The following is a 27143-nucleotide window of genomic DNA, read 5'->3' as shown; positions in this document are numbered from 1 at the left end:
TTCTGTTAATTGCGAGAGAGCTTACCTGAAAGCCATCATATGTCCAAGAGCCGAACTTCATTTCACAGCGCTGATCGTCAAATGGGAATCACGTCATGTCGATTCTGCAGGTGGACTTAAAAATACCGGACGGAACGTACAGACGCGAGCCGTTATTTCGGACAACAAAATTGGTGGCGTAGGTACCGTTGAAACCCTCGTCGACGCTGTGGAAAAATAAAGCAAAGGATTATTTAGCAACATGCAGGTCTTTAATCGTAGCCTTACATTAACTTGTAGTAAGTCTAAGAAAACCCTGGAAATAACGGAAGTTCGGTCTTAGATCTTAATCTAGAAAAATTCTCTAAAGTAACAATAAGAGGGCTTATATTTCTCCAAAAGACACTCAGTGACTGGAAAGTGCGAACTTGTGCTCTGTCTGAATTTTTATTATTTTCTCCTCTCGAATTTTGGATGACCAAAAATAATGAAAAAAATAAATGAATGAATGAAGTAAAATATGTAAAATGCAATGAAACAAAATAATAAAGAAATAATAATAACAATATCAAAGAGCAATAAAAGCAACTAACGAGACGTGCAGCAGTCATAAGAACACTACCCGTATGAGTACCCTCGTAGCGAAGAATAAACGAAAACAGACAAAAAGTTAAAGACAGCAAAAAAATTAGTTGGAACCTAGAATTGTGAGATGATGTTCACTATACTCAAAAGCTCATGTGGACGTATGTGTAGGGGTAAACTAAAAGTGAGTATGTACGAAGTGTGGAAAAGACGGAAAAAGGTAATAACAACGGGAAGTTCATTTAGTGCGACCGACGAAAGTCTGCACGTGAGTTACATGCGGAAAACTGAGTAAGTGAAAAATAAGAACACTTATTGTGCGTGTATGTATGTGAACGCGTGGGTGAATATAATGCCTCTCTGGGATATTTTTGTAAGAAACTCAAGGTTTACAAAACTAAACAAAAAGTAACCGGGAGGGAGTAAAGTCGTAAATTAAAGCAGAAGTGAGAATTGCGCCAAAGTTGAACGCGCTGATCTGCTAGAACGAGGGAGAGAGAGGGCGCAGCGTACAAATTGCCTCTATGTATATGACAAGGCTCTGACAGCCTCCATCTATTCAGGAGTGCTTAGTTCGAATTCGTATAATGCATTGTTAATAGGTATGTTTTCTCATAAATGGAGAAATAATAAATAATTATATTTTCATTACTTTTACCTTGCAACTCTTTTACACACGTCACTTCTCGGTTTATAGAAATATTTATTTTACGAAGACACAATTATGCTATATTTAGGGCATATGTGTGTGAAGCACAATGAAAATGTTTATGTTACCCATATTACTTTTCGTAGCGCTGCAATGCTGATATTGATTTGACTGTGGAAACATTGGTGATTTATATGTTATATCGGCAATGCCGATGTCCTACAGTCATACCCATGCACTGTGGGGAAGCTGAAAGAGAAGAATGCAATAAAATGTGTCTCGTAGTGGTAATCGAAAGCGAGGCGCATACACGGAAAAGTACAGAAACTTGTGCCCAGTAGGAAATATGTTACAGATTACTTTAGTCGTACTCGAAAATAAATATTACACCCTAGTACAATATTTTAAGATTAGCTCTATTCACTTCGAAAGGTTTATAAGGAGTATTTAGTTTTTTTCTGAAGCGAGGAACTTATAATAACAAAAAATAAAACACTAAAAGAAGACTTAAAATGAAAAATATGGCAATTTAGGATTATAGCAACTTTATTTCTGCGAGCGGTGTACTGATTTAGCAAATGCTCACACTTTTTGCCTCGCTTTGAATGTGAGGATTAACACGACAGGACTTTGTAGCCACACGCGTCACATACACAAGTATTTATGCATGACCACGTATGCAGATCCTCCACACCCCTAGGAACGTTTCCAAGCACAAAGAGCGAAACAATAACCACAATTAATGCTGATGTTGGCTCAAAGTATTCATTGAAATATTAATTTCGCTGTGTTCTGGATTCCACTCAAGCATACGGATGAAATATTGTGCAGACTTTATTTGTATGCAATTATTATATGTGCCTCTTGTTACGCTGCATGTGAATATTTCGGTTGGCAGCGACAATTAAAACGCCAGAAATCGTGGATTTTTATTCAAAAATACGCGTTCCGCATAATGTATGAGCATGAGGACTACTGTGTTTCCAGTTTACTTTATCGATTAAAATTTAAATGCCTCAATGAAATGCTGAAAAGGCTACTAGAAAACTCTTCCTATACAAATTTCACGAATATATTATTTTCCGATCGCAACATTTCTAATTTTAGACAAAATTGACGATTAAATTAGTTTCCTTTCTCATCAACTTTTAAATAATTGGGTGGTCGAAAAAGATTTTTCGTATTTTGTCAGCAGATGTCGTTGCAGTCGTATATCTCCAGTCCAAATAATCACATTGTGTCACATCATATAATGTTGGAAAGGTGAGATTTTAAGCCTCATTAAGACAAAAAAAAAACATTAAATTTGGGATAGTTGAAAAAATACGAAAAGACTTTTTCGACTACTCAATATATCATATAGGTGGCATACAAACCCAACGACCAAAATCTGGTCAATTTATGGAAACATATAACACTTAATTTATCAAAAGATCAACCTGATTGATAAAAAAAGAAAAGTCTCTTTATTATACAAGGAAACAATATAAGTAATATTATATATCTGATGAAATTATTGAGATCGGAACAAGATATCATACAGTTTTTAATTTGTGAAGGGAATTCTAGCTTCGGTGCAACGGAATCAATGGTTTTTCCTGTTTTAACTTGCCACGAACAGATGAACCAACTAAACCACTGATTACATACACACATATAAAGTTGCACAGGCGAGCTTAGAGACAAGCAAAATGAAAGGAAGAAAATTACTGTAGTAATCTTCATTAAATGCTCAGGGGCTCTAACGTGCCTGCAGGAATAAATGAAATAAGCTTTTGAATGGAATAATCATCGCGCCCGGAGGACTAGTCACTGTTGCGCTGAAGGCAGCTCGGCAGGTGCCACAAACAGCATTAGCGTGGGCAACAACTACAACCGCAAGCAAAAGTTTTTTCATTGTCTGCGGTCAGGACGAGAAGATAACGTGGCTCTAATACTCTTTTCGAAAAATGTATGTCTTCGTTTGGCTTTTTATGCTGTATGACTCACTCGTAAAAATAAAAAAGCTTCTTAATTACGTGTTTGTTGTTGTTAATACTAAAACAGTTTCACTTACCTGTTGTACATGAACACATCCGTTTCCAAAATCTGTGGAGGGAAACGGAGATCCCGTACACCGCCATACTCGCTTGAGTTCCAGCGGAAGTTCACATCATTCCATTCCAAAGCAGCGTGGAATTAAAAATATAGATGAAAGATTATTCTTAATTGTTTTCAAAGAACGTTTGAGAATGTTTTAGAGTTGGGAATTCATTCGATTTTTAAAATAAATAAAAATATTTTAAAAACTATAAGGGCGACTTGTGTGTATTTTAAGTTAAAAACTAGCATGTAATGGTCTTTATTATTTTAACCAAATAATATTAGTTTTACCATTACTCGTGGCTTCATTGTCGTCTAAATTTGTACTCCTAACTTTCCAATAAAACAATTTTGAAAAATGTGATAATTAGGACAGCAATCATGAAGTCCATGCTTTTTACGTGCCACAGTGCTTCTCGATGAATTCCAAGCAAATTCGTTCTAAATAACAACAAAAACAATCGAACGTTTTTATTTAAAATCCGTTTTACGGGCCTAATTTTGGCAAACCGTTATTAATAGCGCAGTGTAGTATTAGTTGTATTGTTTGCTGCGCTAAAATGAAATTTCCTAAGTACATGTGTTGCCAGAAGTAATCAAAGAGCATCTGGCGCAACAGCCAAATCATAAGCGGCATGCAAAGCGGACAAATTGCTTGAACGAACTCATAGAAAATGGAGGGGGGAAGAACGCTTATACAAGCACTCACTTTCAGTCGCTTTTAGCCACTAATTTAGATTTCAGCGAGTGCATAGGATTAACACGTGAGCGGGTTCGACGAAGGCACTAATAACAGATGAATGAGAGAAATGCATGAGGAGAGCCTTAAATGGGGGCGTAGTCGAGAAATAAGTAGATGGCAACCAGCACTGAAATAGAGACGAGATTGTTTCCATGTTGTATTTTCTTAATTTGAAAAGCCTGCCAGTTTTTGCTTATTTGGAACTAATTTTATTGTGCTCAAATGGAAACGGCTGCAAACAAATGATTGGGAGGCAAGTGATTGTGGTATACTTGAACAAACAGGCACGCTCTTCTTCACCAGTGGACAATCTGTGACAAATATGTGCATGTTTCTGTTATTGAGAATGGAAAAAGAGATTTCCAATTTCCACAAAAAGCAATTTTGACAAAGCAAACGAAAATGAAGACTCGCCAATATTCTTGAACAAATAACCAGCGCTAGAACAATAGTCGAAAGAGACAAATTACAGGAAGGCAGTGCTGCAAGCTGAGTGACGGAAGGCATTTCATCGTGAGTTGTGGCAAAGGAGTAGCGGATAGTGACCGCAACAGAGTAACGTGGCTAACAAACTATTTCAAACGGAAGCGGCATATGGGAGATGGTTTCAAGGCAGACGTAATTTCTAACATTTCACAAACGAGCGGCATCAGCCACTGCGCCCAATTCATATTTTTTGAAGACAAAACGAACAATGCAATCTCGAGATTGTACAATATACAAACATGCAGGCATATGAGAAGCTTTTGGGCACATATGCCACATTTCGTTCAGCTTGTGCGCAATTTATACGCCATAATTCGTAAATGAGTTATCGGTAATTGTGAATATGTAAAGAAATGAGAACAAAATTACTCCCATGATTGTTGTTGTTACTGTGGGAATAATAAGGTAAATGGTTTCTAAGTGTGAATAGCTATGTAATCTGCACAAGCAAACTTAGATCAATCATTTATGAACAGTTATAATTACATGCATACGTAAGTGACAAGCAATTAATGTCACTCATACGCACCGTCACACTCTCACCCAAACCCTACAAATTAAAAATGTGCTTTTTTAAGCACCAATTCACTAACTTCGAGTATTGGAAGCTAGGAGGATGAAGATTTAAAAGAACATAAATTTGTCCCTAAGCGCCTGCATTAGAGTGTGAGTGCATTAAATCTAACTTCATCATCAAATTTCGCTAAAAGCCGCTTAGCCGTTTAAGTGAATTGCGGATTTGTAGCTGAAATGTAATTGAAGTTGTTTGAGGGTTTCTCTCTTTGCTTCCTTGAATTGTATTTTTGTTTTTTTGAAACACGTTTTGAAGACTTTGCCTTCTTGCTTTGGATTTGGGTTGTCACTCTTCGTCATATCAACGCTTACGAGGCGAAAAGAGAACTAAAGATTTGGACACAAACATCAATTATATTCGTTTTCTTCTTCATCGTCTTTCTTCAAAAATTTTTTGTGCCAAGCTTTGTTTCATGTATCTGTCTATCAGTTTAGTTTATTTTCCAGGGTTTTTCTCTTTTTTATTCTTTCTCCATCGAATAATATTGATTTGTGTAAGACTAAACATTTCCATTGTATATTAATACGCATGGTTTCTTGGTCTGGTTCCAAATTTTATCCAATTTTTTATATTTTATTCTCTTTTTTTTGTTACTACGAATTTTACAGGAGCAAAGAAAAATATCCTTGAATTTATTAGGTGCGCAACTAGTTCTCCGTTTTTTTTTCTAATGATATGCAATTTTATGGTTAGAAGTTAGTTACAAATGACTTGTGTGAAGTATTTCCCATCGCTAGACACAACTTTTTCCCATCTTACTGACAAATGGTAGAACTGTTCACCTTCTGAAGCTATCCAAGAATCAAATCATTTTCTGATGTCGTCTTGTGAGTGGAACAGCTTCCGAGCCAGACCTTGTGCCATTGAACGGAACAAATACTAATCAGACGGTGTAATATCTGGAGAATCTGACGGGTGGGTTAGAACTTGCCATTAAAGCGTTTACAGATGGGTAGGCCGAGCGTTGTCACGCAACAGAATCACTTTTTCGTGCCTCTCCTGGTATTGAGATCATAAGGCAAGCAAATTTCTTATTTCTAAAGCATTCCCAGCGCATGAGGTCGCTTTGAATTGGCTTGACGGGTGACCCACAGTGCTGAAAAAATCTCTTCTGGCTTTTTACATGAATCCTTATCGAGCAACGTCTCCACGATGGGTGTGGCACCGCCCACTTTTAGATGAAATCTCATATCTTGGGACTCGCCTTACGTTTTCAACCAAATTTGGTAAGTGACATTCCTATGTTATAGTGTGAAAATGGGCAAAATTGGACAACAGTCACGCCTACTGTCCATATAACAAAATTTTAAATTTCAATTGATACTTTCAATTTTCAGCTTACAAATCAAGGGTTAATTAATATATTTTGGGATATAACTTTGCGTGAAAATTTGAGATGTGCCACCTTATGACTAAAAATTGCACAAACCGAACCAAAACTGTTCAAGTTTTATGTCTTGAATATGTAGACCAATGCTTATACATATATGACTTTTTACCTAAGATATCGGTCAATGTCCGAGATATATATTTGAAATTCAGAGATAATCCTTTCCCGATAGTAGTAGGTATGTGTGCTATACATGGGTTGAATCGTGTCATCACTTCCCTTAGCCCTCATATACCTAATAGAATCACCAAAATGTATTAAGTTTTATCACTGCAAAGTCCACTGCAGCACGTTCTGATGGCAGATTTCTCACCAGCTCAAATCTAGACTAATATAGGCGCTCTGTCTGGCCATACGAAAGCAATTATTCAAGCTTTCAGTATTGAGTTTTCTTAGCCAAAGAAAGGCAATAAATTTAGTGCACAAAATCATCAAGTCGCGCACTAAGAAAGGAATGAACAGAAAGAACGCAGTCTATGGTAAATCGAATTTTAGTATTCAATATTGCCTCTTACAAATACAATTTCTTATATCTCCCATCACTTAACCACAAATTATGTTTACTTACTATGTCTGCGCAAGTGTGTTCACAAGAGATGTTGACACCACACTGGACAGACGATTTGCCGACGGTGAAGATTAATGCGTCTCTAATCGAACTATTTGACGCTCGTGCATGTTCAGATTTGAATAAATTTGTATTCCGACCAGCAGTTTGCTTATTCTGCTGTATTTTATTTATATAATGCTTCGTTATTTATATGATATTTTCTGCCTTTATTCATTTGCGTTTGATTCGGTTTAATTTTGTATGACGAGTGAGAATGTGTTTTGTGGTATTTGTTATTGTAGGGTGTGACAATATTTATTGCATCTGCTGTACTTTTGATTCCCAACTTACCAGTTTGAGCCAAATATTTGTTATAAGCAATTGATTATTTTCATCCTGCAAAATGAAAGAGCACAAATAAAGTATGCGTTAGTATAGAGGTCAAGCATTTGCCTATGGTATTTACAAATATGCTAATATTCTATATTATTTTAGTCTTAAGTTATTTAAAAAATAGGTCTTGGTTATTTTTTGGAGACATTTTCAAGTAATAAGTGGTCAGAGATTTATTTATTTATATACTCTACATATATAACAGAAATTATATTAAGCAACCTTATGTAAAGCTACTCAGTAAAATTATGAAAACTTCGAGTCCAACCGTCATGTAATGCCCGGAAGCTAAAAATTTGCACCATTTTGACAAATTAAAGCAAAAAAACCTCGTAGACTAAAGTTCCATTTGCGATTCGTTGCCTTTTCTGAAGGTGAAGGTTACTGGTGATGAAATGTTGGTTACTTAAAATAAAGTTAAGGGAAAGTGGTCAGTGGGATTTGCAGGGAATCATCTACAGTACAAGTCCAATAATTGAACCGTCTGCAGTACGTAATCGCTCAACTTGGGCCAATGAGAAAGGAAGTGTTTTCAATCGGGATAAATTAAAAAATTCTAACTACTAAAAAAGGTTTAAATTTAATGTCAAAATAATGGATTTACTTGTATTTTTACTAAACCTAACATACAAATACTTATATACTATATTTTAAGTTTTCCAACATACCAATGACTGGCATAAATTTAATAGTTCCTCATTATTTTTAAATTACTTCTAAAGATTATCTATTTAATTAATCTTCAATAAATTTAATTGCTTGCCACTGAGCCATTCATAAAAAACTTTTTAAGTCCCACACTTTCTAATTAAAGGGTGATCCATTTCGAGGCTGCCTACTTTTTTTAAAGAAAAAACACAGAAACAAATTTAATGAATAATGTTTATTATCCTTCGAAAAAGATTCTTTGTTATTATTTTTTGAAGATTATCTCTTTCAAATGTGCCACGACTAGGTCTCAGTTGGTCCATCCTTTCAGTCCGATTTTCGAAGAATGGAAACTGGCGAATGATATCCGTGAAGTTTTTGGTCTGAATCGAAGCGGGATTGTCCGTATAGACTTTAGACCTTACATATCCCCACAGCAAAAAGTCTAACAGTGTGATATCACATGATTTTGGATCTTGATCATGATCTTCAAGTGTTAAATCCATTGATTGATACCAAGTGAGGGAAGTGGCGCCGTTTTGTTGAAATCAAATGTCACTGAGCTTCAATACGTTTTCACCGGCATCATTTGTGAAGAAATATAGACCGATGATTCCACCGGCCTAAAAAGCACATCAAATCGTTATTTTTTCTGGATGAATTGCAGCTATTAAATCTCTTCAGGTTCCTCTTCGTTCCAAATGCGGCAATTTTGCTTGTTTACATACATACCCTTTTTCTTCTTCTTTACTGGTGTCGAAACCGCTTACGCGGTTCTTCTTTTTGCAATGTGGTGTGTGTTTACAAACTCATTTAGCCATAAATGGATCTCGTCGCTGAACAAAATGTGCTTCAAAAACGCCGACTCTTCTTGGAACTTCGCTGGGGAGGCCCAAGCAAGCTGTATTTTGTACGCTTCCAATTTAAGATTCGACGTAAAATGCGCCAAGTCGCTCCACACCTCAGTTTGAGTTGCTGCGATTGATGCCGGATCGACTATCCATAGTCTCTGTACACTCTCAGCCACGACGGGTATATCTTCTTTACTGCCTACTGGACAAGTTCAATTCGTTCGAATATTATCCAATATTAAATGCTGGGTCTCAAGATGGGTGTATGTGAATAGCTCGCTCAGTAAGCCGATTTTATTGACCATATATTGAGCGAAGCGCGCGAAATATATTCTTTGCAGAACGTGAATAACGTACGTGAATCGTAATAAAGTTGAACGATTTGCAAACTTTGTTCAGGCGTAAGTCTTTCCAAGATGAAATTACAAACAATACTGAACAAAAATAACACTAAAACTTGACACGACTCACGCCTGATCTTTAAAAAAATGCTATTGGAAAAAGTAACTCTACATGGATTACCCGTTATTTCTACGCAGATAAATTGCTGCCCGCCATTCAAAATGGATTTTTTTGCCAAAGAATCATTTACATTTATAATTTGATTAGAAAACAATTATTTTTCCTTTAAAGTTGATATCTGTGAACGTCGCTTTTGTTGTGTTGGTATTTTTTTGAGAACAAATTCAATTTGCTATGGAACAATAAAAAATATAGGTGGAAAATAAACAATCATAGAAAAATGTAATAGTAATAGAAGTAGCATAAAAAATCACACATTTTTGTGATAACAATTTGACGAGCGAATTTTCATTTGACAGTCGTTAAAGTGGAAAGTGGTTCATATTTAAATTAACGAAAAAAGGTAAATATTTATGTAGTTTTCACCCCTCAAAAACCTGAACTACAAAACGACTGTGCAATTAGCCCGTAAATAAAAAGCGGCTGAAATGCTAAAGGGCACTAGATCACACATGTACACTCTCACACGTGGCTAATTAGAGTTGCCACAATGATTTTCGCAAATAACCGGAAAATTTCGTCCAAAATTGTTTGCTCGCTTTTTTATTTGCTCACAACCGAGTTGGCTCTCGTTGTTGCTATTGCATAAGCTCAGCGAATAATTGCGGCCCAAAAATCGATAGCGTCAACAAAATTCGTTGCTGCAAAATGTTTGCAAATTGCCGCTTGTTGGCGTGCTGTAAATAAATAAACGCCAATAGCAACAACATGCTCGTTTGCTTTGGTGTTGACAATGTTTTCACAAAACAGTAAAGCTGCGCTTGCTTAGGGGAATTCACACAGTTTCTGCTGCAGTTTGAATGGTTTAACGGAATCAGGTTCGCAAATTTTTATAAATTTTTTCGTTTTACTAATTTGACATCTATTTAATTCAATTTGTCGCTTTGGCTTTCGTGTGGTGATGGTGAAATGTTGTACAAACTTATGGCACTGTTGTTGTTGGTCTTTCAAAAGTGTCAAAATGAAAATTTAATTATTTAATTACTCTAATCATATCACAGTCATAAATATGATTTCAATTGGAAATTAATTTGAATTTATAATTACGTAATTAATCACTGTTACGCGACAAATTAGTATGTGATTGGACGTTGTTATATCCTCATGTGAAATAAATTGGGTTCGTTGGCATATCTTTATGGAAATCTGCGATTTGTACTTTTACAACTTTAACAGAAATATCGAAAAACTCAATGAAAGCAAGAATAACAATTAAAACGAACTATATTTAATATTGCTTTTATTTTTGTATATGACATGGCGTACAACGTGGTGAGTAGTAAGGCAAAACGAGCATTGTTGGTTCACTGAAAACGAATTTGTTAAAGCAGCGTTCGGCATCTATAGCAACATTCAGAGGTTGTTGAGAACCAATTGTTGGAGATTGCAGTTGCTGTTTCAGGAGCTATGTGGTTTTAGAAACAACGACCGTCTGTGTGTACTGAGAGGAAAACCCGCCATTACACGCCCACGTGTGTTGTTGTGTTGTGACAAGACATTCCATTAGCTGCTGAGCACTTGCAACGCTAGAATTTGTCTTGACTTCATAAAGATGAACAAAATGATAGCAAATTCTGAGCGAATAATTTAAATGCGAATATGCCAAAAATGAAAAACAGCGGAGGTCTCATGCAAGCAGAGAATTTGGGTAGATATTTCATGCTCGTATGCCCACTGAGTTTTGGGAAAAATTTAAATTCGTTGCCTTGAAGCACTGGCGAATTCTTGTCGCATTTAAGATTTGAACTGGGAAAAATATTTTGTTATGCAAAGGAGTAAAAGAAATATTGTGTAATTCCCTTATTGGAATTTATGGGAAGGGTTATGAGATAATATGTTTAGAGGTCTTACTACTCGAGTTTGTTTAGGCTCCCATTTCTACACTGTTGTTGTTCTTAAATTAAAACAGTTTTTGAGTGAAAATAAAATTAATTTTCTAAGCGAGTGAGTATCCTTTAAATTATCAGGATAACGAGACGATTTTAAATCCGGGTGACTGTCTCTTTGTCTGTTCGACCGCCCGTTCGTGGAAGCTGTAACTTAAGTAAAAATTGAGACATCTTTATGAAACTTTGTGTATAGGTTCCTTGGTACAAAAGAAGTTTCGAGTTCGTAGATGGTCCCGCCCTACGCCCTATCAAGAAAGTATCAGGAAGGTAATGTTCATTGTTATCTTCGATAATCGTAGTGCCGTGTCCACTAAGAATACGTTCCAACTGGTCAAACCGTCAAACCAAAGAGTATTATCTTGGTGTAATGAGGCGCTAACGAGACGCTATCCGTCGTAAACGTCCAAATTTGTGGGCCAACAATTCAAGGATTCTTCATCATGATAATGCACCATCGCACAAAGCTATCGTTGTGAATGAACTTTTGACCAAACACTCAACAATCATCATTGATCAAGCACCGTATTCACCTGATAAGGCCCCCTGTGACTTTTTCTTCTTCTCCACACTGAAATATCCACTTCGGGGAACATGCTCAAATGTTACTTTGAAGGCCATTAAATTAAATTTGGATGATGATTGAATAATTTTAATTTTATTTAGAAATTCCCGATATTTTCTTGACAGCGTGTATAATAGGTTTAATGTATACTTGTATTTCTCCTAGACTACTTCAGCTACTGTTGTCAAATTCGGTAAGATCATTTCCCTTAAAAGCCTTTAACGACAGTATGAAAATCGGTATGTCGATTTTCGAACTTTGAGGTGACTTTATACCGCATATATCCTTCTCCTTTAAATCGATAAAATCGGGTCGAAACTAACACTATAACTTCTTGGATTTTGATCCTCTGGTTGAAGTTTTATACCTTTAGGTATTTCCTTGGCTTCTCTTCTTAAAAGCTGCAAGAGTATAAAATATTCGGTTGCACCCGAACTTTTTGCTACCTTACTTGTTATTATTATTCTTGTTGTTGTGGCGTGAAACTGCCCGGAAGTTGCATGACAAGTTTTCCAACATTTTTTCATTTGTATTTCACCGTCGGCTTGCTCATTACATTTGTTATGCAACTCAACTTATTAGGGGCGCTCCGCTGCGTGAAACTAAAAACCGAGAAATGACAACAAAGCAACGAACGAAAAACTAGGAAAGAGGGAAAAATGTAATAAGTAGCATTTAATTCTGTTTTGAGCGTCAGCCACCACAATTCAAAAGATTATTTTATTTTGGGAAGAAATTACTGCCGGCAAAACTCATCGCGGGGAATGCGAAGAATGAAATCTCCGCGCCAACTTTCATGTAATTTACTAAGAAAAGTGAAGTGAAAATTAGAACAAAAACGCATCCTTTTTAGATATATAATTTTCTTATTATGTGGGCTTGCATGGAAATTAGTTTTGCGCTGCTTCTGCTTTGTATTTTGGTTAGGGTACACACCTACTTGCGCTCATGCTACTTAGTTGACCGTTTCCCACATGAGAGCTTAAAATGTCTTATTTTGCATGACTTGCAGCACAAAGCGAAAAGCCACAACAACATCATCAACAAAAACAATAACTCAAATGATCGCTTAGATTGAAATGTTGGTCGGTGCAGCGGAGCGTATGCGTAACCTTGCAATGCGTTACATTTTGCCGGTGAATTGAAAACTCCTTAACATGTCCCACAGCTTTCGCTGGCCTGTGTGAAAACCCATACTTCTGTTTGTTTATTCCTGCTTTTGAAAGCGACACCAGGAGTGGGAAAACTCTCATCAATGGCGACGAAAAGGTGCAAACGATGAACATGGTGGATAGGTTTTCATATAGGTTAACACACACACACAGAAATTCACATTCATATTCCCATATATAATAAATTCGCTTCGCCACTATGCGTGTGGGGTCATTTCCGTTACACTCACCGTTGTGGTAGCGGAAGTGCGAGTTGATGGAACACCACCGACGATGCAGAGCCGCGTGCCGCTTGGTTGTGGCTTTGCTTTGTTGGTTGCTTTATTTTACCACTGCCATTGGTGTTATCGTCACTGTGGAACTTGTTATCGTTAGACTGCGCAGCTGGGCCAGTAACAAAAACAAAGGTTGTTAAAATGATAACAAAGCGGAGCCTCTATAATTTTTTAAAGTAGAGTTGGTAGTTTTAGCAATTGCAGTGTGACCGCATATGCAAAGGTGGATGTTTGTACCTTTATTGATAACAGTTATTTGAAATGGTATGGTTTGAGTGTATAGTTCTCACAAACGATTTAAAGTCCAATTGCTGAATGCAATTTAAATACACGGGTACTTCTTTCGGATAAAAATTATTTACACAAATTTAAATACAGTTTTCGAAGAGCATTAGATAAGAAGGTTTTCATGCAAATGAGATAGCTAGCGGTTGGTTAATAGTATATATGTGAGGGTATATAAAGTTTGTTTTTATTTGCTCAAAGTGAGGAAATTCTAGCAAAAATGTTTCCATTATATCCGCTCGTTAGTGAGATTGTCAGATATTTTCGCCAAAATTGGACATAAGCAACCATAATTATTTTTAGTCCTATTATCCGTGTCTCAATGAAAGAAACCGTAGATACAACCCTTTTAAAGTTTCAAAAATTCAATTCTTTTGTTAAATTTTGCTCAGTTTTCATTTTTAACTTACATTCAAGTGTGAATACTCCAGTGTATTCTCATAAATAAACACATTCGAGAGCAGGTCGGTGGTATTCCATTATATGACTCAAAAAAATCCGAAGTGTGAATTTGGTTTGAGCATTATGTACACTAACACAAAGGCAAACCACAAAATAAGAAGCTGCGAAAGCACAAAAATGTAAAACTATGCAAAAAAGAGTTTCCTGTATATGAACATATTTGTGGTTTAGGTCCGGAGCCTTATTCCCGCTTGACTGCTCGGTTGGCAGAATTGATGTGAAAAGCATTTTTGCTGCATATGACGCTCGGACGCCTGAAAATATGCTATGAAGCTATTTGAAAATTGTAAAATGAGGAAAGGAATTTCCAAAAAAAATAAAATTGAAGGATCAGGAAGTACGATCACTCACATTATTTTAAAATGACAGCACAGAAAACCAGAAAATTTCACAAAAACTTACATTAACTCTTTAGAGAAAGGAAAGAGGCAGCGTTATGTCAGCTTGAGTATGGAAGAAATAATGTGTGTGTGTGTGTGTGTGTGTGTTATTATTGCTGTTCCTATTTATGTTACAATTTTTGCCTTTACAGCTCAGCCACTGCGGCTACAACCACACTACACAGTGCCTTTGACCAGTGAGAATAATGCAAAGCTCAGTTGGATACTGAATCCCGGTATATTTTAGTAATTTTTTCTATTTCAATGAAGCATGTCGGAGTTTGGCACGAACAACGAAAAGATATTAATGAGCATAAAAGAAAAATGATGCAAAATAAGTTCTAGCATGTGTGAGACAAAAATTGAAATTTGTGTGAACGCCTTATTTACAATTACTTGATGAACTTTTAAACTCACGTTTGTGACGTACCAACAATAAACTAAGCGAATAGTACAATCACAGTGAACCCAAAATGTAATCATTATTATCGCTACAGTGTTATCAACATTATTAATCTCAGATTAATTTTTCATACTCCTCTTTGCTTGCTTCTACCATTTCATAGCAAAAAGCTGCTCATGAGATCTTCGTCTGCACGACCTACAGCCTCCGAATGTTGCTAACAAGTTCTCCATTTGAAACCGAATGTTGCTTCAACAAATTTGTCTTCAGCAAATCAACAATCTTCACTTTGCCTCATTATATTACACGCATAAAGTGAAATATGAACGAAAATATTTCTACGCATTTAGCAGCATTTGTGTGCCTGTCACGTGCGGCTTCTCAGCCTAGCAGCACGCAGCGCGAAAGTCAAGAGGAAATCAGTGGCTTTGAAGTATTTTCATTCATTTCGTTTCCCAGTATCTACTACTCCCTCTCCACATCCATTTAGCATTTACTTGTGCTTTTCATTCAATCTGTGTACTTTTAGTAATGTTCACGTGCCTCAGCCGCCTAGTAGACTTCAGATGTATCTTTATTAGCGTTTTACTTGCCCTTTTATGATGGTGCTCATATGTACTCTGCTCTTCATTTTTGTATGTGAAACATAGAAAATTATGGCGATGCTGCGCGTATAATTTCACGCTTCTGAAAAAATTTTGAATTTTAAGTAAGATTTATTAAATGAACATGCAGACAGACATGTATTCCATATTTGGATGTAAAATAAGAAGTTGTAAAATTTTAGCTTGAAAAATTTAGCTTTTCCCGTATAGGTTATTATCATTTCAAAATTGAAATTCTCGCCTACGGATCGTTCTATTAAAATTTTGTGATATTAATTGTAATATATGAGGCCACAGACTACTTTTATATTTCCTTGACAACCTTCTAAAGAAGTTTAAATCGATTTAACTGAATACCAATGTACCGTATTATTTGTTAAAAAAAATGTAAATATGTTATTTTGAGGAGCAACAATTAATAAATTTAGTTGTGGCATAATAATGCTTCTTTTCATGCTCATTTAAATTAATACCGTTAAATTCATTTTCGGTTACATAACTCATTTTCAGATGCTAATATTTTCGTACATACAGACAGTCTTTTAAAAAATATTTGGCATTTAACTGGTAACAGCATTCACTCATTAACCAACTGCTCGCTGTTGGGTTCATACTTTTTCCCTTCGCTATCTTATCAATGCAGTTAAGGGGTTACATGGGTTTACGGGTTCCAAGAAATCGACTTTGTCCTATTAAATTTTATAACAGCTTTAGAATATTGTCCTAAATTTTCAAGTTGGTGCTAGTAATGATTTCGAAGATACAATTGTTTTTGACGATAAGAAATTCTAATAAAATAATGGGTTGTCAAAAAAGTCTTGCGGTATTTTCGCTAGTTGACGCTGAAAGCGCGTAGTTCTAGTAACATCGGGTCTTGCTATACCTTTTTGGAAGGCTCATTTCACGCGCTAACACGTGTTTGATTGATTGTCGTTTCTTTTAAGTCGTTCGTGAGCTATAGCGTCGCAAACGTGGAGCAAAATAAAGAGAAAATACGGCATATTCTACAGTACTACTACGATAAAGTCAAAAATGCATCTCAAGCCGCCAATAAAATTTGTGCAGTTTATGGACCCGTCGCAGATGCGCCACGCTCCGGACGGCCTGTCGTCGAAAAATGCGATAAAATCGCTGAATTGGTCGAAAGAGACCGGCATAGTAGCAGCCGTAGCATCGGTCAAGAGCTGGGCATGAGTCATCAAAAATTCATTTCAATTTCAATAAAAAAAAAATCAACAAAAATACCGCAAGACTTTTTTGACAACCCATTACTTTAGTTTTTATAAGAAAAAAATTTTGAAAAAATGCTGTTTTTATACGAGTAAACCCATGTAACTCCTTAAGTGGATTTTTATGTAAATAACTGACATATTAGCACAATTTGAATTATCATGTGCTATTTTGATGGGCTCGGAAAAAGGCGTAACCATGAGCGAATAGAAAGACAAATCAGCATGCGTGACAATTTTTCACTTTTTGGAAGATAGTGTGTGGGCAGTCAATGAATGGAAAAAATGAAGTTGAAAAGGCTAATTGGCTTTACATGTTTGCAATTCTTGATTATTTTGAGAGAAGCATATGATGTATTTGAAAATTTGCACTGACTTGCAGTAAAAGCCGCAGCATCAATCTGCACAAGGCGTAGCGACACAAATCTGGGTTTTGAAAATAAAATCGAGATTAGCGTGCTTGGAAACATCTGCAGTAAATATCCATTAAGCGAATTGTTTGTGTACGTGAAGGTGTCGACTGACATCAAACGTACTACATACACTTACACTTTATCTCACTTTTGGTTTCTCATCCTGGGAGCATGATTTCCACGGATGTCCTTGTACTTAGATATGTTTATGTTTATCTTCGCATGTGTAGTTTCCATTTGTCACTAACTGACATACATACCTTTTTTGTAACATAATACATATAGAATATTATTGGAAGAATTTGTAAAACTTTTAGGCACATTTAGTTGCGTCCACATTTTTATAAGGATAATGTATAGCGTTCAATAGAATAGAAAAAGAGCTTTAAAGCGATAATGAAGGGAAAAATATCATTAAAGGTAGTCATTCTGGCATCAAACCCTCACATTATATAATATAAATAAATTACTCCCAGCAAACGGAATGCATATGTAGAGAGTAAGCTCATACTTCTTCGCGTGAGTGTTGTAAATGATGTTCTGACACGGAAAACGGCACGGAAAAAGTATTGGCACGTTGGTAATTAGTCATTTTTTGTTGTTTTAGGCTGTTGAACATAGTAAACATAGCAACAAATCAATTTTTGAGAAATAAACTTAATTAGTCCTTGGCAGTTTTATAAATACCTGTTCATAAAATATGAATATGAAAATATTTTTGCAAATTTTTAATTTCAAATTTTTATCAACAATATAAGACATGTTGCAACGGATTATAATAGTTTCGTTCACCTAACGGTTGTATGAAATTTCGAAATTCGCACGGAAGGGAGCGAACCATTGTTGTGCTACTCGAACTGATACAGCATAATTTTTGAACAACTTTATTTCAACTTCCACGTTCCATTTCTTTTGTTTAAATGAAGCTTAAGATCTTACCTTTTCAAAACTATATGTCGCAATGTGACCGGTAACAATGATATCGGACTGCAATGACATCAATTGACAAAATACCAAAATACTTTTTCGACTACCCAATATAAATGATCAGCATTGTGAGAAGAATTTAAATCCGAGTGACGGTCTGTCCCGTACTCTGCTCTTTCTTACACGTTAATAATTAATTCATATACAGGCTTTCCAATAGTGGCGAAATTGCCATGGGACTGAATATTAAATGAATTTAGTGATTCATTGCCCCAAACTTATCTTATGCCTCGAAATGCGGTTTCAAAAAAGTGTAACAAGTGAAAGAAAAGGAAATAGTAATAGGTAACACACATACACGCATAGATGCGCGAAGTGTGTAGCCTCAATGTAATATCAACAGACTATAACACAGTGCCTTGATGTAGAGATTTCCTGCAGTCTTCTCAGTCTGTCAGCCCCATTCTGCAGGCGTGTGTCGCCACCAGACAGTGACCAATACTGCGATCATGTTACCTCAATCTCTTCTATCGAGTGCCCATAAGAAGTTTATGAACCTCTGTTCTACCGTTTCGCACATGACTTTTACAGGTTTGTTCTCAGGTAGCTCGTTCCGTTGAGATTTTATTTTCTTTACCATACTTCTGTCCTGATCGTCGTGTAGACAATACAGGGCCTGCACCCAGTACAAGTGTAGTTGTTTGCATCTGGAAACAATTTTTTTTTTTGCAGGTACATCATCCATTTTCGATCCATCCGTATAAATGTTTAGAGTGTTGCGCGTAGCAAACATACCTTTACGCCAACTATCTTTTTATATGTTTCTAGTTGAAAAGTGGAATCATGTAGTCGGTGTTTACCAAACCGCCATTACGTACCGAGCTATGTCCGTAGGTTCTACAATATATGTAAATTCTCCTGCAGACAGTAGTTGTTACACCGATTTTGCTATGCAGTTTTCAGCGAAGTGGTCTATAGGTGGCAGGTTTGATACCAGTCTGCCGCCTAGTAAAGTTGCTCTTATAGCCTCCTTTGAGCCTCTGCATCCTTTTCATTGGTACTTTTATACTTGCATAACTTTTTCTTTCAACTTTGAATCAAAGCTAGGGTAGTCCTTAAGAAGCAAAACGTCAACCAGAAGATCAACATCCAAGGAAGTTTATATATAAATAAATACACTGTATATAGCTCATAAACTGATCGACATATTCGGCATAAGGCTTGTTAGAAATACGAAAACCATTATATGTACATATCTAGTATATGGGAGTTGGGGTAATACCGACCCGATTTTATCTATTACTGCCAATACTATGCACATACTATTAACATGCCACATACTAATAAAAATGTTCCTTGGGTTTCATTGCGGTACCTCAAATGCAATCACCAATCATATGGAGTAAAGCCACACGGAAGTTCCAAAATCATTGTATTAGGTATATGGAAGCTCAGGGAAGTATTGACCCGACTATTGTTAAGAAAGGATTCTCTATGAATTTCGATTGTATATCCCATACATTGACCAATATTTTCGGTCAAAAGTTAAGTATCAAGATCTGGTGTCCACATATTCGGTGCCACGGGTCTTGGACGGTTTGGTTTGGATTTGGAAAATTTTGGTCATAAGGTTGCATACTTTAAGGGAATTATTAGTGCCCTTTCAGATCATCCTAGATTTAATATTTAACGTCTCTGGCGTATTTAGTTATAGATTTATCGCATTTTTAGTTCTTAGCAGTACCTTTAAATGGGGTTAACTGGGCCATATTCCGATTTGTTTCAAATAGATGATTTGTTCAGTGTAGATGGGGATCCCAAAGGTGTATGTCCTAAGCGATTTTGGTTATTTTAGCTTAAGTGGCTTAGGTGATATGTACATTAAGCCAATTAAAAGACGAAGGTATTTTTTCAAAATTCTTGGTTCACAGGCGCCTCTTGCTACTGTGATCTCTTGTGCCAAATTAAAGTTTTATGTCTTAATTTAGTGCTTTGTTGTGGCGCTTTATAGGTTTTCGATTTTGTGGACGTAACTGTGGTTCGATTACGCCAATCAGCGAACTCGTCCAAGGAACACACTACCAAGTTCATCAAAATATCTCTACTCATACTCAACTTATAGCTTGCACGGATTAAAAATCGGACGGACAGACAGGCACCTGATTTTAACACGTATCTTCATTCTTATCATTTATGTATATGTATATATAACCCTACATCTATCTCGTTTAGTTTTAGGTGATACTTGCAATCATTAGGTGAACAAAACTAATATACTCTGTGGCAGCATGTTGCAAGAGTATAAAATAATATAACGAATACTAAGCTTCGATGTGTTTGAATATAATTTCGTATAATAAAGATTCACTCATATTGATGAATGAGACGCATTCTTTGTAGGAGATTTCAAGTGTGGAGAAGTGGGTAAAGTTGTATGAACTTTCCTACAATATTTAAATGAATGAATGAACATATTTTGATAGTAAATAATGGCAACTTCCCTTGCTTATTCAAAGTGAGAGCTTGTGTACTTGTTCGGTGTGAAACCTTTGGTGACCTCATAAATATTCATAAAATCGACTTTGAATAAAATTAATAAAGTTAGCCTTAGACAAACTAGATGCTGAGTTCATTAAATTTTCAGCTGATGAAATGTATCAGACAGATAAATATAACAAAGGACACGACTGGCAATGTAAAAAAAATATTTTGCTGGATGAAACGAAAGATGCCTAGGTGAAATGCATTGCCAAAATGAACGGAATAAAAGTCACCAATAAATCAAATAATAAATTAATGGCTTATTACTTTCAGTGATTTGCAAAGAAAACAGTTTTAAAGTGTTCTTAAGTACAGTTTGATGACATTGCAGAAAATCCAATGAAGAAACTATAAAGTGAATGAAAATTGAGAAGAAATAAAGTCAAGGACATATTAATAAGAAAAAAGTGTTCAGCAGCAATATTTTTAGTTTTGTAAGCAGGTAATTTTCCGTTACAGTAAAACTGAATTATTTTGCAGGGGGCATTACATTACAATGCATATTGGCTGATTTGTTCGAAATTACTATAATTTTAAGTTGGTTAGATAAACAGATATTATAGTATTGTTAAATAGTCGCAATGTATTGCAAACAATATGTTTGTTTGTGTGTGTTGTTTAATAAGTAAACCAGGGCATGTGGATTGAGGCGACAGCCTGAACTCGTAATTGGCAAAAGAAAACGCGGAAAAGCGGAAGGGAAACCACAAGTAAATCATATGGTTGTGTGTATCATATGTGGGTGTGTGTGGAGGTAGAGGGCGTGAATTTCTCGAATGAAGTGATAAATATTGCAAGCTTGTGTAAACTCTGTAGTCCACCGTAAGAGTTTAAGCAATGGTTTGTGCTTTGGCTTGTCACTCGGCTTGTGGGTTGGTATGTTGTGAGTGAGCTGGCGGCTGAGCTGCAGACTTTGAAAATTGTTGCGCCACTCAGCATCGAAGTGGCATTGCCTTCTAATTATGCCAGTAGTGTCGTCTCGCCAGCTACTCAACTCAAGTGGTAATCAAATGCCTCACGCCAGTGTGTGTGTAAATGTGGCTGAGGATGTGTATGCAAGTGCACTTGTAGGTTTCCAAAGCCACAAAGCAACAAAAACGCAAAGCTGAATGAGAAGACTCAGCGGAAGATAATTGCGGCAAACGTAGCATAACAATAGGCGCAGCTGCATCGTTGGGCTTATGAAAGCATTCGCGTGCACCAGTGCGACTGCATCCTACCTTGACGAGTGTTTGATTAACTTATTTTTTTATTTTTTTTTATTTTTTTTATTCGTGTGTTATTCCTCGAATTTCGCTTGGCATTGGTTAAGAGTAAGTTTCCGTTTCTGTTGCGAATTTCCTCTACAGCGCTCGTAGAAGCTTCCATTTTCAAATGACTCACACTAAATAATTTTGTTGTGTTAATTTTCATTTTTAATACGCTTTTAAAAGATTTATTCTGTTTTCTTTTAATTAGAACTTTAATTAGGGAGGAAAGTTGGCAGTGCTGAGTAAACATATTGTGTGTTGAATGAGCGCTGTAGCAAATATGATTACCAACTGCGATCTCTGTGCTGATAAATTAAATATGGGTGTAGTGAAAAAGAGCGAAAAGCTGCACAGGTCATGTAAAGTCAAGGTCGTGCTGGCGTTCATAGTTTCCAAATATGAAATTTCCTGCTGTAAAGTAAATATATACAATACAATTTTATATAAGTAAAGTAATGGCAGCGACGGAAACGGAAATAAATAAAGTTTGCTTTGTACTTGAACTTGCTAAGCATTTACGCACACAGATATCATAAAAGTGGCCGCAGGTGACCTCTTCTTACTGGAGTGACGGGTGCACCGGAATGTTACTGCTTACACGCACCATTGTCTGCTATAAACTGTGCGTGTTAGTGTGTGGAATTACATTTGGTGTCAACTGCTTAGACGAGCAATAATAAATTACGTGATAAGCGACACTTTTGCTTTCATGCTATTCACTTCACAATGCGGCGGCTCTACAGCTTAACCGCATGACGTCAGCCTGTCTGTCTAACTGCAAGTTAATTACTCCCTTTACCGACAACTGCATTTTCTACTGCCACTTTGGGTCCACCAAGTTGTTCAAGCTTCGCTCGTCTTTAGTTTAAATATAAAAATAACATCATCGTTTTAATATTGAGAATATATTAGAGTTTATTTAAAAAAACGTATATGCTTGTACTTGGATATAAAACTAATGAACTATTGGCTCTAAGAATATTCTACGGTAAACAATATTTTCTTATAATTAAAAATAATTTACTTTTGATGGTAAAGGGGCCCAGCCTAAAAAGGTTATTATGTAAAAATAGAATCACTGTATTACTTGTTTTAATACACACACAAATTTTTGAAGCAAAAAATCTAATATTTTTCCATTTACATGTGATCTATGATCCTACGAATGTTGCAAAAGGCTTACAGTGATTCAGTTTTATCAAAAACACAAGTCTAACGAGTGGTAGAAAGACTTCAAGAACGTTAGAGAGATCGTTAAAGATGTGCTTCGTACTGGACGGCCTTGTTGTTCTAACGTTTATCAATCCCCGTTAGGATGATAAGGGGTTATCTAGGTTTTCGTCGACGTCATCCAACGGGAGGTGCAGGAAACGTGCTGTTTCGACGGGGTCGGACCAAAAGGAAAGGGGTGTTAGATGATGAAAAAAAAGGTGAAGGATATGGTGCTGGAAAATCATCAAGCAAGTGTTAGAGAGGTATCAAGAGAGCTCGCCATCTCTCGCAAATCCGTGCGAATGATTTTGTTGATATTTTAAATAGAAAATAAAAATAGCACCGTAAACATCCTTGACATTGTGAACTCCGATCTCACATTAATGGAGAGCGTTATAACCGTCGATGAGACATGGGTTTATGAGTTTGACATGCAAACATGCTAACTATCATTCGAATGGAGACAAAAAAACGAAAATAAATCGAAAAAAACGCCAAAGCCGCTCAAAAATCAAGGTAATGCTCATTGTTTTTCCAAATTCGTGGCTTGGTGCATAACAAAATTGTTCCGGAGGGACAGATAGTAAATAAAGAGGTCTATTTAGCTGTATTGGGACGTTTGCGTGAGAATATCTGGCCGGAATTGCGGTAGAATAATTCATGGATTTTGCACGATGATAAGACACCATCGCATAGAGTCGCGATTGTGATCAAATTTAAAGCCACAACACAATTAATACGATCGATCAACTACCGTATACGAATTCAGATCCAGATTTGACTCCGTATGATTTTCTGTTGTTCTCCAAACTGAAGTGTCCGCTCCGTGTTTGGGGGACTGGAAAAGTGTATTACATCTGGTAGGTAAAATAAATGTAGGAGACGTACACGGACGGACAACTCGAAGCGGACAGCCATATTAAATAACTATTACTTACATTTCTAACTTAAGCTACCTAAGTACTAAAGAATGCAACCATGCTAAAGTAACCGTAGTCAATCCCAACTTGACGAACATGCAAGACGCGTACCCGACAACGAACAAACAGGAAAGTTGCTAATTGAATTGCAATAAATACACATCTAATTATACAATCAATGTCTAGTTATTAGTGGGCCGCCGCAACGAAATCGAGAAATGCTGTGTTGGAACAAGATAAGCTGACTTGGGAACTCTGTAACTTAATATTTCGAATACTTATTGTTAATTTTAGTAGTTTATTTTAAAGGCATAGACCACCGAAATGTAAAAAATAATCATTTTTGTTTAAATTTTTCACAACTTGTGGCCCCTAAATTAATGTTTATATGCTTTTGTAGCATTAAAAAAGAGCTACGGAATCACTTCCCCCATGTGCTTACTTCTATGATAGCAGTCGTTTTTCCTATTTCGTTTTCTTAATATACGCTTAAACACTTGTTAATTAGGTTCGTGTGAAATCTTTTTTTACCGCCTACAATTTTGTTCGCCGGTTTTGCTACCAGTATCGGTTTTACGGTCGCTATACTAGGCGAGAGCTTGACGATGTGTGTGAAACACGCTCACATATAATATTTGTATATATTTTTAGGCTAATTGAAGGCTAAATAATCCCTTTTGTGCGCTATACCCGCGTGACTGCCTTTGCTTGCTCATGTAATGATATTAGTGTAGCATACCTCAGGGCGTATTAAAATGTAATTTGCACATTAAACTTCTGCTGAACGTGTGAGAGCGTGTGATACGGGTAACACCTACTTACTTCCAAAAAAGAAGAGTGAAAGACTAACAAAACTCACCACATCGATGATTTGCATTAGCGTTAGCCCGAAGCTCAGCTGCAGTGGATCGGATTCGTTTACGACGGGTCGCTCCAAACTGTTGTAGCTGTGGAGCAGGGCGTGAAGAAGGCGTTTCTCATGCGGGCCAGCTGTGCAAACTCCAATTAGAGAAAGAAATAGAGGGTAAAAACCAAAATTGAATTTTAGAAAAAGCCACGAAAAAGTTAAAAACAGTTCTTTGTATTTGGTATGGTGGAAGGATGAAACCAGCGAAAATACCTTCAATGTAAAACCGTTAAAATTTGTATTCCGCGCGGATACTCTGATTTACGGAAGTGATTGTTTAGTTTTGGTTTTGTTAAGTGTCTGATTTGAGTGCCGCCCGCATTTATCAATTGTGGTGCGTCATACCGAGGGGAAGAAGTTAAGCGCGTGCGGTTAACTTCCACAACAGAGTAAAATAAATCGGAAGCGCCACTTTCACCTCTCGTCGCCAAAATGGCGTATACGTCATTTAGGTAATTTAAAACAGGAAACCATTAAAATAAGTGGTTGAGGAAAACGGAAGACTGAGGAGGGAAGGGAAAAATGCCGGCAACACGAAAGGTGGAATCATCAAAATATGATGACAGTGCAATAGGCGAACTCTCGAATACTCAAAAGGGTGTCACACTGAGCCAAGGAGCAGTGTGAATGAGGGTAAATTAGGGGCTGCGTTGACTTAACACACATTTGTTCGTGGTTGAGATGTCTTATTTGCCTCTGTCGGTGTTTTTGTGGCGGTATTCTTTTGTCAGCGATTTGTTGCACATTTAGAGCATTTCTTACGGTACTTAGCGACAGCGCACCACAAGCTACCGTGTAGTGATTGTACCAGGCTTGCGTTGCTATTGCTACTCCTATAGTAAAACGGTAATATAACGGGTGTTTTGTACTCATTGTTGGTAGATTATGTTTATGATTGCTTTTATCACTTTTACTTGCTTTTTTACTTTCTGCTGTCAACTTCTTTAACCAATTTCTCATATCCCTTGCTTTGTTGTAAAAATATAGGTGAGTGCGCATGGGTATATCACATGCACCGTTGCCCGTAGTTATTATGTTCCAAAATTGAATTTGTCCGCCCCAAATACGACGTCATTGGATTTACTTTCGCAATAAGGTTAGCCTGATAACGGTGCTATTGATACGGAAAATCACTAACAACACATTATTTGCAGCAGAACTTCAATTTGCTCACCTGTTCGCTACTTTACGGGGCAACAAAGGACTACAATGTATTGGCTGGTGGATATCGGTTTGGAAATTTCATTAGTTCATAAAAGTTGTCGCAGAAGATTATGTGTGTGGATAGCAGCAGTTTATAAGAGCGGCTTAGGGCATTGTGTCTTTTATTGCTTTTTAAAGTGAATGTGGGAAAATTAGGGGCTTTAAAATTAGGCTAGTCTAGACAGTTATATTTTTCTTCGCTTGCGTTTAAAATTTATTTTATTACCAGAAAAATTCATAAAAAATTGTATCAGTACCTAAAATTCGCTTTTGGAAAGATTAAAAAAATATAGGAACAATCCACATTGGACGGGGTCGAGAAGGGTATCAGAGAGCTTATATTCTTTTAGGCTATGATGGTCGATTAAGCTCATTTGAGACCAGCTCGGTGATGAATGAATGCAAAGTGGAAAATTGTGTGCTGTGGAAAATTAGCAGCTGTTAATCGCAACACAGTTGTAAAGCATCAAATTACCTCATTTCAGTATAATCTCATTTAGCTGGTGTTCACACGCCGCAGATACCGTTAAACGTGTTCTGCCTACACACATTGTGAAAAAAATCGTTAATTTTTCCCGAAGGAATTAGCTTAATGAGATAAAGCAAGCTGTGAGTTAGCTTAATGAAGGCAGACAGCTTTTAACTTCATGTTGAAATACCAACGAAAAAACGCTGTCCAGTTATGTGGGAGATGTTGGAGTGGCAAGTGTTACAGTAGTTTAGCAAAAGACTTTAGGTATCTAAAATGATGATGTAATGAAAATTTATCTGAAACAATTGGCATTATTTGTTCCATTCTCAGACATGTATAGATATAGCAACTCAAATAAATTGTTCAATTGTAAAAATCAATACTAGAACCCATTTATTCTATTGACTCACATTATTTAACGAAAAGTAGAAGAAATGAAAGCTAAAGCAGAAATCATTTAGTGGTCTGAGGAATTGATAGAGCATTGCTTAAGCTTAACACTGCTGCCCTTTGGTTTTGAGACTAAACCAAAAGTAATTCTAAGCTTGACATAAATTGCAGCGATACATTATACAATCACAAACA

General features: G+C 36.5%; 1 pseudogene; it reads right to left on the bottom strand.

The window, feature by feature from the left end:
* Positions 1-22: 22 nt before the first annotated feature.
* Positions 23-25144, bottom strand: LOC120773540 (annotated as a pseudogene).
* Positions 25145-27143: the final 1999 nt, after the last annotated feature.

The sequence above is a fragment of the Bactrocera tryoni genome, chromosome 4 (genome assembly GCF_016617805.1).
Source record: "Bactrocera tryoni isolate S06 chromosome 4, CSIRO_BtryS06_freeze2, whole genome shotgun sequence".
Classification (NCBI taxonomy): domain Eukaryota; kingdom Metazoa; phylum Arthropoda; class Insecta; order Diptera; family Tephritidae; genus Bactrocera; species Bactrocera tryoni.
The sequence above is the reverse complement of the archived record's forward strand: the minus strand, read 5'-3'. Positions and strand labels throughout refer to the sequence as shown.